Source organism: Choloepus didactylus, chromosome 15 (genome assembly GCF_015220235.1).
Source record: "Choloepus didactylus isolate mChoDid1 chromosome 15, mChoDid1.pri, whole genome shotgun sequence".
In the NCBI taxonomy this organism is placed as follows: Eukaryota; Metazoa; Chordata; class Mammalia; order Pilosa; family Megalonychidae; genus Choloepus; species Choloepus didactylus.
This window is the reverse complement of record NC_051321.1, coordinates 17843333-17860120: the sequence shown is the minus strand read 5'-3', so window position 1 is coordinate 17860120 and position 16788 is coordinate 17843333. Positions and strand designations below refer to the sequence as shown.

The 16788-nt window shown below is 36.3% G+C and overlaps 1 protein-coding gene across 2 annotated transcripts in view; it reads left to right on the top strand.

Moving 5' to 3' along the window:
* Positions 1-16788, top strand: part of ATRNL1 (attractin like 1) — a 1027996-nt gene that overhangs the window by 680517 nt on the left and 330691 nt on the right. The gene's annotated exons all lie outside the window — the stretch shown is intronic.

Below are 16788 nucleotides of genomic sequence, written 5' to 3'. Positions count from 1 at the left end.
TAGTATTGGTGTGGTGCTAGTAAGATATTCCTATTAAATATAGGCCATAGGATGCAACAGGTAGTTTTTCCCATCTACTACTCTGTTGTTAACTCTTTGTACAAGTGTCATACCTTAGAAATATATAATACAAAAACTTATTTATATTTGTAGTGCTAATCTATGAGATACAGGACTTTAAACAACCCCTTTCAATCATGTTTGCTTTCAATATGGCACTGATGTTTATAATCCCATTAATGATTATCACCCCTGTCCATTTCCATACTGTTAAGTTCAACCTCAATAAAAAGTCTGTACATATTAGGTAATCACTCCCCCTTCTCTAGCTTCCATCTGTCTCTAGGTTCCCTATTTTCTACCCTTTAAGACAATGATTTTGCATTATCCAGGGGGTTCATATTAGTGATATCATACAATATCTCTCCTTTTGTGTCTGACTCATTTCACTCAGAATTATGTCCTCAAGATGCATCCATGTTGTCACATGTTTCAAGACCTCATTCCTTCTTACTGCTGCGTAGTATTCCATTGTATGTATATACCACATTTTGTTTATCCACTCATCTGTTGAAGGACACTTGGATTGTTTCAATCTTTTGGCAATTGTGAATAATACTGCTATGAACATCAGTGTGCAAATGTCTCTTCATATCACTGCTTTCAGATCTTCTGGGTATATACTGCCTAGTGGAATTGCTGGGTCATAGGGAAACTCAATATTTAGTTTTGTGAGGAACCACCAAACTGTCTTCCACAGCAGCTGTATGATTATACATTCCCACCAGCAGTGGATAAGAGTTCCAATTTCTCCACATCTTCTCCAACATCTGTAGTTTCCTGTTTGTTTAATGGGAGCCTTTCTTATAGATGTGGGATGATATCTCATTGTGGTTTTGATTTGCATTTCCCTAATAGCTAATGAAGATGAACATTTTTTCATGTGCTTTTTAGCCATTTAGTATTTCCTCTTCAGAAAAATGTCTTTTTGTATATTTTGCCCATTTTATAATTGGGCTGTTTGCACTTTTGTCACTGAGTTGTAGGATTTCTTTATATATGCTGGTATCAATCCATCAGTTTCTGAATATTTTTCCCCATTGAGTTGGCTGCCTCTTTATCTTTTTGACACAGTAGTTTGAGGCACAGAAGCATTTGATTTTGAGAGTTCTCATCTGTTTTTTTATTTTGTTGCTTGTGCTTTGTGTGTAAGGTCTAAGAAGCTACCTCCTATTACTAGATCTTGAAGATGTTTCCCTATATTATCTTCTATCTTTTATGGTACTGACATTTATATTTGGGTCTTTTATCCACTTTGAGACAATTTTTGTATAGGGTGTGAGGTAGAGGTCTTCTTTCATTCTTTTGGATATTGATATCCAGTTCTCCCAGGCCCATTTGTTAAAAAGTCTGTTCTGTCCCAGTTCAGTGGATTTGGGGGCCTTATCAAAAATCAATTGACCATAGGTCAGGGGGATCTATTTCCAGCCTCTGAATTTTATTCCATTGATCAGTATGTCTATCTTTGTGCCAGTACCATGCTGTTTTGAACACTGTGGCTTTATAATAAACTTTAAAGTCAGGTAGTGTAAGTCCTCCCACTTTGTTCTTTTTAAAGATGTTTTTTGCAATTCAAGGCCCCTTCCCCCTTCCAAATAAATCTGATAACTAGCCTTTCCAAGTAAGTAAAGTAGGTTGTTGGAATTTTGTTTGGAATTGCATTGAATTTGTAGGTCAATTTGGGTAGAATTGACATCTTAATGACATTTAACCTCCCTATCTATGAACACAAAATATCTTTCCACCTTCTTAGGTCCTCTGATTTATTTTAGTGAAGTTTTGTAATTTTCTGTGTAGAGATATTTTACCTCCTTGGTTAAGTTTATTGCTTGATACTTGATTCTTTCAGGTATTATTGTGAATGGAATTTTTTTCTTGATTGCTTCCTCAGTTAGGTCATTATTAAAAGTATAGAAACATTACTGGTTTTTGTGCATTAATCTTGTACCCCAACACTTTGCTGAATTTGTTTAGCTCAAGTAGCTTGTCATCTGTTTGTCAGTATTTTCAAAATATAGGGTCATATCATCTGCAAATAATGAAAGTTTTACCTCTCCCTTTCCAATTTGGATGCCTTTTGTTTCTTTTTCTTGCCTAATTGCTCTGGCTAGCACTTCTAGCATAACATTGAATAATAGTGGTTAAGAATGGACATCCTTGTTTCATTTCTGATCTTCGGGGGAAGGCCAGCACTGTTGAGTACTATGCTGGCTGTGGGTTTTTCATATATGCACTTTATCATATTGAGGAAGTTTCCTTTGATTCCTATCTTTTGAAGTGTTTATACGAAAAAAGGATGCTGGATTTTTTTGAATGTTTTTTCAGAGTCTATCAGGATGATCATTTGATTTTTCCCTGTCAATGTATTAATGTGCTGTATTACATTGATTTTCGTAATTACATTAATTCCCTTGCATGCCTGGAATTAACCCCATTTGGTTGTGTTGTATAATTCTTTTAACATGTCTTTGGATTTGATTTGCAAGTATTTTTTTGAGAATTTTTGCATCTATATTCATTAGGGAGATTGGCTTGTAGTTTTCCTTTCTTGTAGTATCTTTATCTGGTTTGGGTATTAGAGTGATGTTAGCTCCATAAAATGAGTTAGTGTTCTTTTTCTTGATTCTTTTTGTGTTGCTGGGTCTAAGATGAGTCTCTTGTAAACTGCATATTGATGGATTATACTTTTTAATCTATTCTGTCAATCTGTATCTTTTAATTGGGAAGTTATCCATTCACAAAGTTATTACTATAAAGGCAGTTCTTGAACGAACCATCTTATAATTTTTCAGATCTATTTTTTCCCACTCTCTTTTTTTCCTTCAAATTACCCTTTCTAATACTCATCAGTTCTGTGCCCTTCTGCAGACCTCTCTCTCCTTTTTTTTTTTTTCAACCAACAGAACTCCCTTTAGTGTTTCTTGCAGGGAAAGTCTCTTGTTAACAAATTCTCTCAGTATTTGTCTGTGAAAATTTTTGAATCTCCCTCACTTTTGAAGGATAACTTTGCTGGAGAAAGAATTCTTGGCTGGCAATTTTTCTCTTTTAGAATCTTAAATATGTCATACACTGCCCTCTCACCTCCTTGGTGCCCACTGAGTAGTCAGTACTTATTCTTATGTGGTTTCCCTTGTATGTGGTGAATTGCTTCTTTCTTACTGCTTTCAGGACTTTCTCCTTGTATTCGGCATTTGACAATCTGATTAGTATGTTTCTCAATGTGGGTCTATTTGGATTTATTCTATTTAGAGTTCATTGGGCTTCTTTGATTTGCATATTTATGTCTTTTACAAGGGTTGGGAAGTTTTCCCCAACTATCTCCTTGAATACCTTTTTGAGCCCTTTACTCTTCTCTTGTCCTTCTGGGACAATGATGATTCTTATATTTGTGTGCTTTATGTTGTCCATTATTTTCCTGCTATCCATTTCAAGTTTTTCTATCGTTTTCACCATTTGTTCTTTTGTGCATTCGCATTCAGTGCCCTGTCCTATAGTTCATTTATTCTTTCTTCTGCCTCTTCAAATCTGCTGTTGTGTGTCTCTAGTATATTTTTAATTTGATCTACAGTATTTCATTTCTGAAACATCTGCTATTTTTCTATTTATTCTTTTGAATTCTTCTTTATGCTCTTCTAGTGTGTTCTTGATGTCTTTTATGTCTTTAGCCATCCCACTGATGTTGTTTTGGAGATTTGTGCATATTTCTTTGATTAGTTTTTCCAACCTCTGTGTCTCCTCTGGCTTTTTAGTTTGGTCATTTGACTTGGCCATATACTTTGTGAACTTGGATCTTCATGTGCTTTGTGATTTTCTGTTGATTTCTTGGCATTTGCTTATCTTGATAAGGTTTTTTGGGGGGAAATGCAAGTCTATTAGTACATCTGTATAAAATTTGGATGAACTGCTGCTTACCAGAATACATTTTCCCCATTTTCCAAGCAGATTACACTCTTGGAACAGCTTTTCCCCTCATGCTCACTTTTCCCTGACTGCAGTTGAGTGCTGGGCCAGGTCCAAACTAGGCAGAAATCCCATCAGCACAGTAGTTCTCCATGTTAATAGAGACTGCCAGCCCTGGGGGGGTGGGGGGCTGGGCACTGTGCAGTTTGGCAGAGAATCTGCTTAAGGGCACAGTGGGGTCTGGTGTTTCCCAGGCCTCAGAGTGGATCAATCTTGGGATGTGGGGCTGTGAGTTTCACCCTCCCCATCCCTCACCCAGCTCAGAAGTGCACTTTTAGTCAGCCTACAAGATCCCTGCCCTCCGTGTGCCTGCAGGCCTCTGGTGGGGAAGGGCTCCTGGTGTTTCCATGTGGCATCCTCCCTTATCCCCACCTCTCTGCCTATGCATGCTGGGGGCCTCTGCATAGAAGGGACACAGGCAGCAGAACACAGACTGTCTCTCTCTCTTGCCAATTGTTGGATTGGTTCTCCTCAGCTCTGCATTCCCTCTCCTCCTGAGGTGAGGGTGCCCAGTCCTCCCCAGAGCCAGGCCACTGCAGCAGCCTGCCTCAGGGCTGGGGTAGGCACTACAGTTGCACCACGGTTTATGCGTATGGCCAACACAAGTCCACTGGTTCCCAAGCTCCCTCACAGGAGCTTCTGGTTCAGGGCTGTGAAGGGCTGTCTCCCCAGATGGTTGCTGTGATAGGGGTGTGGAAATGTGGAGCTCCTCCCTCTCCCACTCTGTTCTGCACATAGCTGCCAGCCCCAGTGGCATTCACGATTGAATAAACTCACCCCATCCTTTCAGTTGTAATTTTCCACTTTTTCATCCAGGTCCCCCTTATATATTGTAGAGGTTCTTCTCTGGCCACTCGTACCATGAAACAGCTGTCCTGGTTGTTTTCTGCCTTTTCTCTAGTTATTCCATGTGGGGAGAAGTTTGCTTTGCCTCTCCTGTCCATCAGCTCACAGAAGTCCATGTAGTTCTATTAAATTATACAAATCTTTAAAACTTAGTGAAATCAGAGATGTTTATTAAGTTGCAGTGGCATCAACCACCCATTTCACTTCCACCCTCCAAAATAGCTCATGATGTAGCTATCCCCCTTAAATTCATTAATTTATGGGTACAATGATTGTAGCTACCCTTGAACCATGGTTTGACCCATGTTGTTTGTCTAGGGTGAAGCAGTGGAGATGAGTCATATTTTGAAAAACTCATCTGAATAAGCAGAATGTGCACCAAGGCAGTCCCAACCTATGACTTGGATCAACTTCAGTAAATGTTTTTCTTATATATTTCTGTTCAGAAAATGATACCTGCTTCTTACTGATCTATCTTCCCCCCAAAAATTAAGGGCTCTAAAGAACAGCTAAAATTTGGAGCCACTGACCTAGACTGTCTAAGTATTGGATGTAATGATTAACTAAATAAGTTTATATTCAATTAATTTTGTGCCATGTTTTGATTGGGGTTTTTTATTGTTGTTGTTTTTGCAGTGTATTTAGCTTCTTCATGGCTTCCATTACCCTGGTTAATTGAAGTTTGGCTTCATTGCTTTGGAAAACTATATTTATACAATTCTATCACTCAATAATTCTATAACTCTGCATGTGAAATATAACTCAAATTTATTATTTGGAACTACATTCAAAGACAATTGGCAAAACACTTAAAGAAACCTGCCTCATTGCCATATAGCTATGCTTCACATATTTTCCCTGAAATATCTAGATCTCAGCTGCCCAATATCACAGCCACTAGTCACGTCTGGCTATTTAATTTAAATTAATTAAAATTAAACAAAATTTAAAATCAAGTTCTTCAGTCATATTATCTTCATATCAATTGCTCAGTAACCCACATGTGGCTAGTAGCTACTGGACTGAACAGCACAGATATAGAGCATTTCCATCATTATAGAAAGTTCACTGAACCTTTATCAAGATTGACCATCTACCTTACCCACAAAACTTGTCAACTTTTTTTTAACTGTTTGTTATAAGCATAACAACTTTGAAAGCGTAAAAGAATTTGTCAATAATAAAGATACTTAAAAAAAATTGCCAAAGGTTCTAAAGAAAACTTCAATATTCCAAAGTCTGTTGAGCAATATCACAAATACATGTAAATTGTAGGGACTATAGATGACTACTTTGAATAGTACAACTTTTTTTTTCAATATGTACATTTTGGTATGTGTGTTGCATATATCTTATTGCCCCTCCAGGTTCACTCTCCACCACTTTCTACCCTGTTCTCTGCCTCAGGAGCTCACCAGTAAGTACTAGGCCAATAGGATCCTTCATTCTCTTTCTTCCAGTAGGTTTGGTGGGCTATGTGAGGTCATGGTATTTATTTCTCCAGTTTCCTCCTTGCAGGGTCCCCACAGGCTCAATGTGTCCCCAGACCCAACATATATTTGTTACATTTTGTTGTGTAACAAACAATCCCATTATCTGATGGCTTAAGACAATAGTGTTTTCTTTCTCACAATTCTGTGGGTTTTCTGGATTCTCTTGGAGAAGTTCCTCTTTTCCATTTGTTTTGGCTGGGGACACTCATGTGATTGCATTCAGCTGGGAAATCAGCTGGAGCCAGAATACGTCTCATCCCTCAGTTGGAGTGGCTGGAACAGCTGGGGGCTGACTGGTCCTCTTTCTCCAGCAAGGTGGTCACACTTCTTTACCTGATGGCCTGGCGCTTCAAGAGGGGGAAAGCAGAAGTTTCTAGACCTGTTAGGGCCTGGACCTGGAACTAGTACAGAATTTCTTCCACTGCATTCCTGCTGGTCAAAGCAAGTCATGAAGTCAGCCCAGTTTCCAGGGATGAAGAGGAGGCTCTTGATGGGAGAGGCCTCATGCACAAACAGAAATGGGAGCAATTGTTGGTGGCCATACCCACCTCATGAAGTCACAGATTCTGACAAGGGACCCTTTACACCTAGTTCTCTTTGTTTCCAATTTCCCAGTAACCACTTGCTACCTTTGCCCTTCTAAGCCTAGGAGTGGTGTAGCTCCCCAGTTCTTATCAATCCCAAGGTACTGACTTACACCTTACAGTTTTCCAACACCTGTCTACCCTTTAGTCAGTATTTCCTTTATTAATCTTTCTTCAATTATCCGATCTCTATTTATCATTTTCTATTAATAATTTTATTTTTTACTTATCATAAGATATTTAGGTATTTCCTCTATCAGTTAGCTTTACATTTAATTTTTATGTTGCTTATGTCAAGATATCATCTTGTTTGGGCATGAATATTAAATTTAACTGATATAGCTATGTACTAGTTTTCAAACTTCTCAAATCTCATGAGTTTGGTAACATCTGCAACATTTAGTGTCATGAATGACAGTTTCCAATCACATGACTCAGTTCTATGTTCAATTTCAATATCAGTACCTTCAAATGTCTTCTTTTTTTCCCCTAGGATTACATAAATCTTCTACTTTCGTGTCTTAAGCAGTTCACCAGGCATTTCACTCTAACCCTTCTAGATCCTCTTTGTTTAAGAGAATTTTAACAGGAACTCCCTTTCTATTGTTATCGCTCAATCTTTTAAGGACCCAGGGTTGTCAAAACTAAATTTCAATACATTCCCTCAGACATAATGATTTCTTGGTTTTAAAATTTTAATGTTTATAGAACTAGGTCCCCCAAAAAATAAAGCAAAAAAAACAAAAGTAGAAACAAAGCCCCCTACTTAATAGATGAGAGGGCTAGTCCCCTTTGAATTTACATAAAAATAGATTTCCAAACATTGCTTTCTTTATTTGTAAATATATGATGACATGGGATATATTACTTTAAAATTTCTTTTTGATCTGATTAGAGGGAAAAAAGCCTAGAGCAACCAGAAAGTGGATCACTACCCTGAAACTTCAGGGAACATTTGTATTAAACTATTTAACAATATGTTTGTCACTGGAAGCCTGAATTTTTGTTTCTACTTATATTTCTGGTAGAATGTGATAGTTGTCTGAAGGATATATAATGTTTATAAATGGAAATGTAGCAGATACAACCTGTTAATATGCTAGACATAGAATATGGAGTTTACCTAGATATAGAAATACTAGATTTCTATATTTAGATGACATTGCTATGATATTTCATTGCAGCTATAATAAATTTGTGTGACTTATCATAAGGTAAATGCTAACTTTGCAACATGCATCCCTTTTTGCAACTGACATTCTATGTTCAGGTTCATTGTGCTCCTGACATATTGCCATCATTTCCTTTCATGAGAAAATCTCTTCTTTGTGAACTACAGTGCCCTTTTTATTGACACAAAACAAGTGCAGAAGCTTTCCAGCAAAGCATTAGTTTGTAACAATATGCTAGGAACATTTTGCCAAGCAATAAATCATCTATATATTCATTGGAGCACAAAAATATTTCAGTGATATTCTAGGTAAAATTGATATTCTAATAGGGAAATTTTGATTAAATGCCCTTTCTTCTACATATTTGGCAAAATTTCAAGTATTAAATTCCCATATATAACTGTATTTCTAAAACTTCATATATACATTGTTATGTTTTCCACCTGAATTCCCAGCTGAGTGTGAAAACTGAGAAAGAGAAGAGGTGTTATTACTTAGAGGTGTTTTTAACATCGCTCCAATTTCATAGCATGTCATTTTCTTTTTCTTTGATTTAGAAATGAGTTATACTCCTGGAAGTTTTCACATTTGATGTATGCAAAATTTAGAATAGTTTGGGAGGGATTATACTAGCATAGTGATTAAGAGCTCAGACTCTGAAGCTAGACAGCCTGGGGTTTTGATCTCAGCTCTGCCCCTTACTTGCTGTGATAGATTGGATTATGAACCCCCCTACAAAAGGCATTTCTTAATCTTAATCTGTGTTCCTGTAGGTGTAAACCCGTTTGTAAATAGGGCCCTTTGAAAATGTATTCTTAGTTAAGTGTGGACACATTTGTGGATAGGACCTTCTAAGACCCTATTTGGGTGGGGCCCAACTGAATCAGGGTGGGCCTTATAAAGAGAAGTTAGAGAAAGCCACAGGAGGAGCCAGAAGCCAGTGGAAACTGGAAGAGAAGACACAAGGAGAGAGAGCCCCGTGTGACAGGAGGCAGAGACACAAGCCAAGGAACCCCAAGGATTGTGGCAGGCCAGCACCAGAAGGCTACAGATGTCAAGGAGAAAGCAAGGCCTTGCTGACACCTTCATATTGGACTTCTAGTCTCCAACACCGTGAACAGATACGTCCCTGTTCTTAAACCAATCTGCTGCATGGTATTTGCCATAGCAGCCTGGCAGACTAAGACACTTGCTTTTAACTTTGTGCAAGTTACTTACCCTCTCAATGCCATAATGTCTTCATCTGTAAACTAGGAATAATACCTACCTATATGGGAATAACGGTACCTCACAGGATTTTTGGGAGGATTAAGAGTTGATATATGTAAAGTGCTTAAAATAGTTACTGTCATTCTGTAAATGCTGTTTGTTGTCATTATTGTTATTGAAAAATTAAAAATACATTTGCCCATTTACTTCATTTTAATCCATTATCCTTCATTTATTTTGTTTCAGTTTTTCCTTCAGTAAAAAAGAATGCAATGGATTCCTTAGCCATAAGTTGCATTAAGTTGCATTTTTATGTTTATATGTTAAGTATCCCACAATGTTTCAGATTATATTAGGGATTTAATAATAGTTTGTGTGAGAAATATCTTCCATTCCCTGGGGGTCTCACACTATCCTAACTAGGCGAAGCAAATCTTTGTCCTAACCTCTAAGCAAATAGTATCTTTAAAATCAACCCATTTTGTGATGCAATATACATATTAGTGTTTAAGCATGTAGTGGTTGATACTTTTCTGTTTCTCAACTTGATTAGAGACTAAGACCTTGTTTTGACTATAAAAGATTATTTTTCTAAGAGGCGGAGGGGAAGAGAGAGTCCCCTTGTGTTTCCTGAGTGAGGCAATGGGGTAAAATGAGCCATGGAGTAGGAGTCAGAATACACGGCTCCTAGTCCCAGTTCTGTCATTTACTAATTTGAGTTGCAGTTGCTTCATATAACACTGTGATTATTTTAAAAATCAAATATGAGAATTAATGCATGCACTTTGGAAACTAAAAATATGCAAATAAAAATCAATATGTTAATTTTGATTAGAAGCAACTCCACCTCTGATCTGCTGAAGAGGTTAAGTATTAAACTGGTTTTTAATAGGCATTGTGTAGAAGTGGCATTGGGCCACTGAACAACATGCTGATAGTCTTGCATAGAGAAAGGGGTAATGATTATTTCCAGCCAGTTCTTAGAGTGGGACAGCAACTTGTGGAAGGGCTGTGAGGTGGTAAAGTCCAACTGCACAGGCAGCATTTGGCAGAGTGATCTAGTTTCGTAATCCCTGATCCAAGATAGGGGTCAAATCAGAGGTATCTAAACAATGATATAAAAGTCTTATTTTTTCCGAAGTCTCTTGACAAATCTCCTAACAATTATTTTTCTAAGGCTGGTTAATAGAGGCAAAATTAACAGATTTCAGTTGTATCTCCTTTCATCCTTACTCTCCGTGGTGGAATGCTATAGTCAATACCACACCATGGGATGGCTTAAGGAACAGGAATTTATTGTCTCACAGCTTTGGAAACTAGAAGTCTAAAATCAAGGTCTCGACAGGGTGTGCTGTCTCCTGGAGTCTGTAGCATTCTGGCAGTCCTCCAGACCCATGGCAATCTCTCTCTACTTGCATAGGTTCCTCTGATTTCCATTGACTTCTCTCTTCTGCTGACTTCCAGCTTCTTCTGACTGACTGTCTCTGAATTTCCTGTCTTATAAGGACTCCCATCATGTAGAATAAGTCTTACCCTGATTCAATTTGACTTCATCTAAACAGGATCTTTGAAGATCCTATTCACAAACAAATCCACACCTTAATTACTAATATCTTCAAAAATCCTGTTTACAAATGGATTCACAACCACAGGAATGTGGATGAAGACTTGAACATGCCATTATGGAGGATATGTTTCAGCCCCCAACAGTGAAAATGCTATTGGCCCAAGAAAACAGCCTAAAAAAAGAAGAAAGAAAGAAAAAATAAGGGACACAGTAGATGCTCATCATATAAAAAATTACCAATTAGCTGAGTACTGTACAAGGAAAAAAAAAATTTTAACAAAAACTTATTGTGCTTATTAACAAATCCTTATTTGACAGAGATACAAAAATAAGTAGCCACACATTGTCCTCAAAATCCTTCTAGACTAGTTGAGGAAAGACATGTATCAAGGAAAGTATCTATTTTCCTCCATCCCAAGATACCTAAAAGAGAGCCATTGTTTTCCTAATCAGGATGTTGGGTAAAGACAAAACTGGGAGTATGGGTAATTGAAGGTGGGGGAGTGGAAGGGACAAGCAAATAGACCACTGACTCAACAGGGAGAGAAGGAGCAATTTGGAATTTGGACAGTGTTCTAGTTTGCTAATGCTGCCAGAATGCAAAACACCAAAAATGGATTAGCTTTTATAAAAAGGGGTTTATCTGGTTATACAATTACAGTCTTAAGGCCATAAAGTGTCCAAGGTAACACATCAGCAATTGGGTACCTTCACTGGAGGATGGCCAATGGTGTCCGGAATACCTCTGTTAGCTGGGAAGGCATGTGGCTGGCATCTGCTCCAAAGTTCTGGTTTCAAAATGGCTTTCTCCCAGGACGTTCCTCTCTAGGCTGCAGTTCCTCAAAAATGTCACTCTTAGTTGCACTTGGGATATTTGTCCTCTCTCAGCTTCTTTGGAGCAAGAGTCTGCTTTCAACAGCCATCTTCAAACTGTCTCTCATCTGCAACTTCTGTGCTTTCTTCCAAGTGTCCTTCTTGGCTGTAGCTCCTCTTCAAAATGTCACTCACAGCTGCACTGAGTTCCCTCTGCCCCCCAGCTCATTTATATGGCTCCCCTGATCAAGGCCCACCCTGAATGGGTGGGGCCACACCTCCATGGAAATACCTCATCAGAGTTATCACCTACAGTTGGGTAGGGCGCATTTCCATGCAAACAACCTAATCCAAAGGTTTCAACTTAATCCCCACTAATATGTCTGCCCCAGAAGATTGCTTCAAAGAATATGGCTTTTTCTGGGGAACATAATACATTCAAACCAACACAGACAGCTTCCAAAGAAAGTGGCAAATTTGTGGCAAGACATTTAAAGAAAATTGTTTATGAAGTTTGATTGTAAGTAATGTCACCATCTCTTCTTATCATGCCCCCCTCCCCACACACACACAAACTTCTGTATTTCACTTCAGTGTTTTAAGTGGATTTATAAGTACTTGGGTTATTTTATTATATATTATGCCAATACTGGCACTAATGTGAGAGATCAAGATGACCCAGTGCATCTCACATACACATTTATAAAGAAATCAACCAAATAAGGTAAAATGCCATTAGATTTTTACATAATGTTCACTATATGTAAAATTTTAAAATGGTAAATATTGTTGGTTACACTTCTAAAGAAATCAATTACTGAGAGAGCTAAGAACAAATAGCAATTTTTTTAATCTCTTGTGCTTTTGATAAAAACAACAATTATGTTTACCATTTGTGAATACCCACAGAGTGCCAAGAATTATTCCAGGTGCTTTTATATCATCTAGTCCTAACAATGACTTGAAACATGGTAAGTGTTAATACCATCATTTTAAAGATGAGAAAAATGAGGCTTACAGGTTAGCAGCCTAGAAAGTTGCAGAGCTGGAGTTTCAACTGAGACTGACCACAAAGCCTGTTCTCTTTCCAACATATGTTCCTTTGGAAAGAATACAATTAATTTTAGTAATTAGTTTTAGAAGCATCACTTATTAATTCTAAATTTGTAATCTAACAAATTGAATATTAAATTTATAGTTTTGGAATATAGTGCATGAAAAAGTTGAACATACTTGGACTAGTCAAAGTTCAAGAGGATAAAAATAACCTAAAGTGATATTATTATTTTAGGCAAATTGAAGCTAAGCACCATTGAGAAGTTAAGAATATAATCTTCTTAGATGTTCAAAGCAATAATGTTTCCTATTACAGAACATATTCATTTTATTTAAGACATTGGTTATGAAAAAAAATTAGACTAGTCATCTGTTATTAGTATCTCTGATTCACTGAATTAGTTACATCAGCTATTTTTTGCAAATCTTAAATTGTTTTTTAGCAATTGTTCCTATCTCACTTGACAAAAAAAAAGTACAAAAGAAAGAGAAAAAGAAAAGAAATTCCTTTCTGAATCCTCATACACACTGGTAAGGATTAATAAATTAAGTGGTCTTATTTGTTTAGTTTATGATGTTTATGATGTTTGTTTCAGCAATCCGTTCATTGCCAAATCCTGCTACTTCTCCATTTATTTCCTCCTATTTCCAATTCAGTTAATCTTTTCTTTTTTTCTTATTTGAAAAAAACAGTGTATAGTCTTCTTATTTACTAAAAGGTACCCCAGAAGATCTGTTTGTTATTTGTTTCCTAATGTTGATTAAAGTATGTGGATATTGAAGTGTTATAGGGTGTTTTGAGATGTCCAGTAGGTGTTTAGAAGGTACAAGTGAAGCCAGAGCTTAGGATACTTATTTAAGGCAGTAGTTTCAATCTTTTGTGGTATAATGGCCTATGTTTAAAAGAAATCTAAAAACATACTTCACTGACCTCATAGTTAACTTATTCTCTTACTTATATGTGTATAAACATTAAATTAGATTTAACAATCCATATATTTATGGCTATTATTAAGCTATGAAAAAAATGAAAATACATGTATAACTATTAAACAAAATGAAAATCTCAAATTCAAAAATCCTTATGAAGGATTTTCTCTTAAGCAAGCTCCAGCTAGACAGCCCAAATGGCCACAATATGCCATGCCCATCCCAAAAGTCATCCCCAAATATCTAGGTACCTACCTGAGATTCTATTAAAAGTTCTCTCAGTAAGTTTTATCTTTCAGAAACTTAAATCCACCACAGTGTTGCTATACCAAACAAGTCCTAAAACCCAGAGGCAACAGCCTCTTTAAGATCAACAATCAGATGCAGCCCCCTTCCCCATACTGTCTACACCCCCTTTCAATATGAACAAGTTAGGGTGGTCACTGCCTAGATACCCCTGAATATGGAGAAAGAGATTAAGTGAGAAGAAGGGGTAGCAACAAACAAGATAAGATTTAAAAGGTCTATGAATACTGAAAATTTATATAATTATATATATATATACATATATATATATACACATATATACACACACACACACACAAATATATATATATAGGATGCTGGGGTGTTGGAATCGCTGAAAGGAGGTAAACGACATGGTGAAACTGTAGCCTGTAGCATCCTTTGGGATTTGCTTTATAGTTGCCCATTGAATTGTGCCTTGAAGGTCTTCACCTTCCTGTGTATACCCTATATTGCATAAAGAAGGAAGAACTGAAATTGTGGAACTGTAATTCATAACAGTTTTTGAAATTAACTGTATAACTGCTTATTGAACTGTACATCGAGAGTTGAAACCTTTCTGTATGTATGTTATATTTTACAATAATGAAAATGGCTGATGTTGTGGAACTGTGACCCATGACATTCTTTGAAATTTGCTCTCTAACAACTTGTGAAATCATACTTTGAAAGTTATCACTGTTAAGTATATATGTTAAAGTTCACAGTAAAAAAAAATAAAAAATTTTAAAAAATCCTTATGAAGAACATGAGGATCTCCTGTGCTCCCAGTTTTGCTGTCACGACTTATCTATCCCTTAGGATAGGAATAAAATGATACTTTTTTCAAGAAGTCTTTCTTAATCACCCCAACTATAAGTGATCCATCTCCTCTAAACCCTATAAATGTTACACATCTTTCTGTTATGGTATTTATTACATAATATTATATGGGTGTGTCATTACCCTATTTATACAGAATCATGTTTCTTGATAACAGAAATCATGTATTATTTATCTCAGGACATCATAATGCCTGCCCTAGCATTCTTTATTTTTAGTTAGTTACTTATTTTCAATTATAAAACAATACATATTCATTTTTTATAATTTAGAAAATAGAACTTATAAAAGGAAAACTTAATCACGTGTAATTCCAGATATAACCACTATTTAAATGTTAAAGCACATCTTCCCAATTCCTTTATTCTAATCTTCACAAAAATGAATTAATAGCTTAATGAGTTATTTGTAAGTTTAAGGTATGTGTGTATGCATTGTTTCATTCATTCAACCAATAGTTTTGGAGATACTGTTATATGCAACTTGCTACTTTTACTTAACATTATATCATGAGCATGTCCCCATATAATTAAATATTTTTAAAAATGTATATTTTAATAACTGTATACAATTATTGATGAACTTTAAGTTGTCTATTTTAAGGACTATGCAATTTTATGTACCATAACCTCATTCTATTTACATTTCCATATGTCTGTCTAGATTGTGTGTTGCAAATAGCTTAATCAATTGTATTTGTTAGGGTGTGTGTGTGTGTTTATCAGGCTATATATGTATGTATGCATTTTTTCATTTAACCAATATTTTGTATGCCAGTTATTGGAAAAATGTGTGGGAAGTCAGAATTAAAAGACATAATTTTTGTACTAATGGGGACTTGGGCTTTTGAGAAAAAAAGATAAATGAAGCAACAATTACAGTACTGTAATTGATGAAAATGTATGATGTTACAGTTTCTTTGTATAAGACATGAATTGCTCAACACCAGGCACTTAAAACTGAGGCACTTAAAACTAAGAGATGCAAGAACAGCAATAGGAAACATCCTTTATCTCATGCCTTTCTTCTCTCCTTTCTACTTAGACCTCAATTCTTAGTTCTAGGGATAGGAAACTTTTCATAGTTGATCTTCATAGGCTTGGAAAAGGAGCTTGTCTTGAACTGATCTCAGATTTCTTGGTTGTTGCCAGATCCTCAAATTACTAATTTCTTCTCCCTTTTATTCCTTATTTCCGCCCGCCCCAGCCCTACCATTCATATTTCTATCTCCACTTTCATCCCCGTTTTGAATGCCCTTGACTTCCATTGTTCTTACAGGGATCTAGGGATTAATTTTTGTTCCTTTCTCATGCACATTTACCTATTGCAAGATTTACATCTGAGATATTTTGTAATTTTAATTAATAAAAAATAAACATAGGGCACAACTTTCATAAGCAGTAAAGCATATTAAGGGACTGAAACTTTCCCTCAGATCATAAAAACCCATTACAAATATAGAATGTTTCATGTAATAAGTGCAATAATTCAGTCATTCACTCTTCCTAATATATTTATTGAGGCCTATTATATACCAGGCTTTGAGCTAGGAACTAGGAATTCAGCAATTAATAAAAGACAAGTTTCCTGCTGTCATAAAGATTATATTCTAGTGGATGATAGACGTATACACAAGATGCCAATTGTTCATTTGTAACTTAGTTTTTAAATTTGTCATGCCTTTTCTTAGATAATGTTTATACATGGAATTTTCCCTAGAACATCTTTAAACCACTTACATTAATAAAAATTATAGTACTAACTAATCAGTAGACTCTAAATGCTCCTGGAAAAAATAAATGCAAGATTTAAGTTGGAACACACATAACATTTATCTTCCTGTACCACCTTAAATAGTGGTTGTTGGAACACTCTTGGTCCCATAAACATCTTGGGGATCCCAGAGGCAGAAGCATCTTCACCAGTAGCTGACATGCAAAGGTTGCTGGACTGCAACACCGACACACATG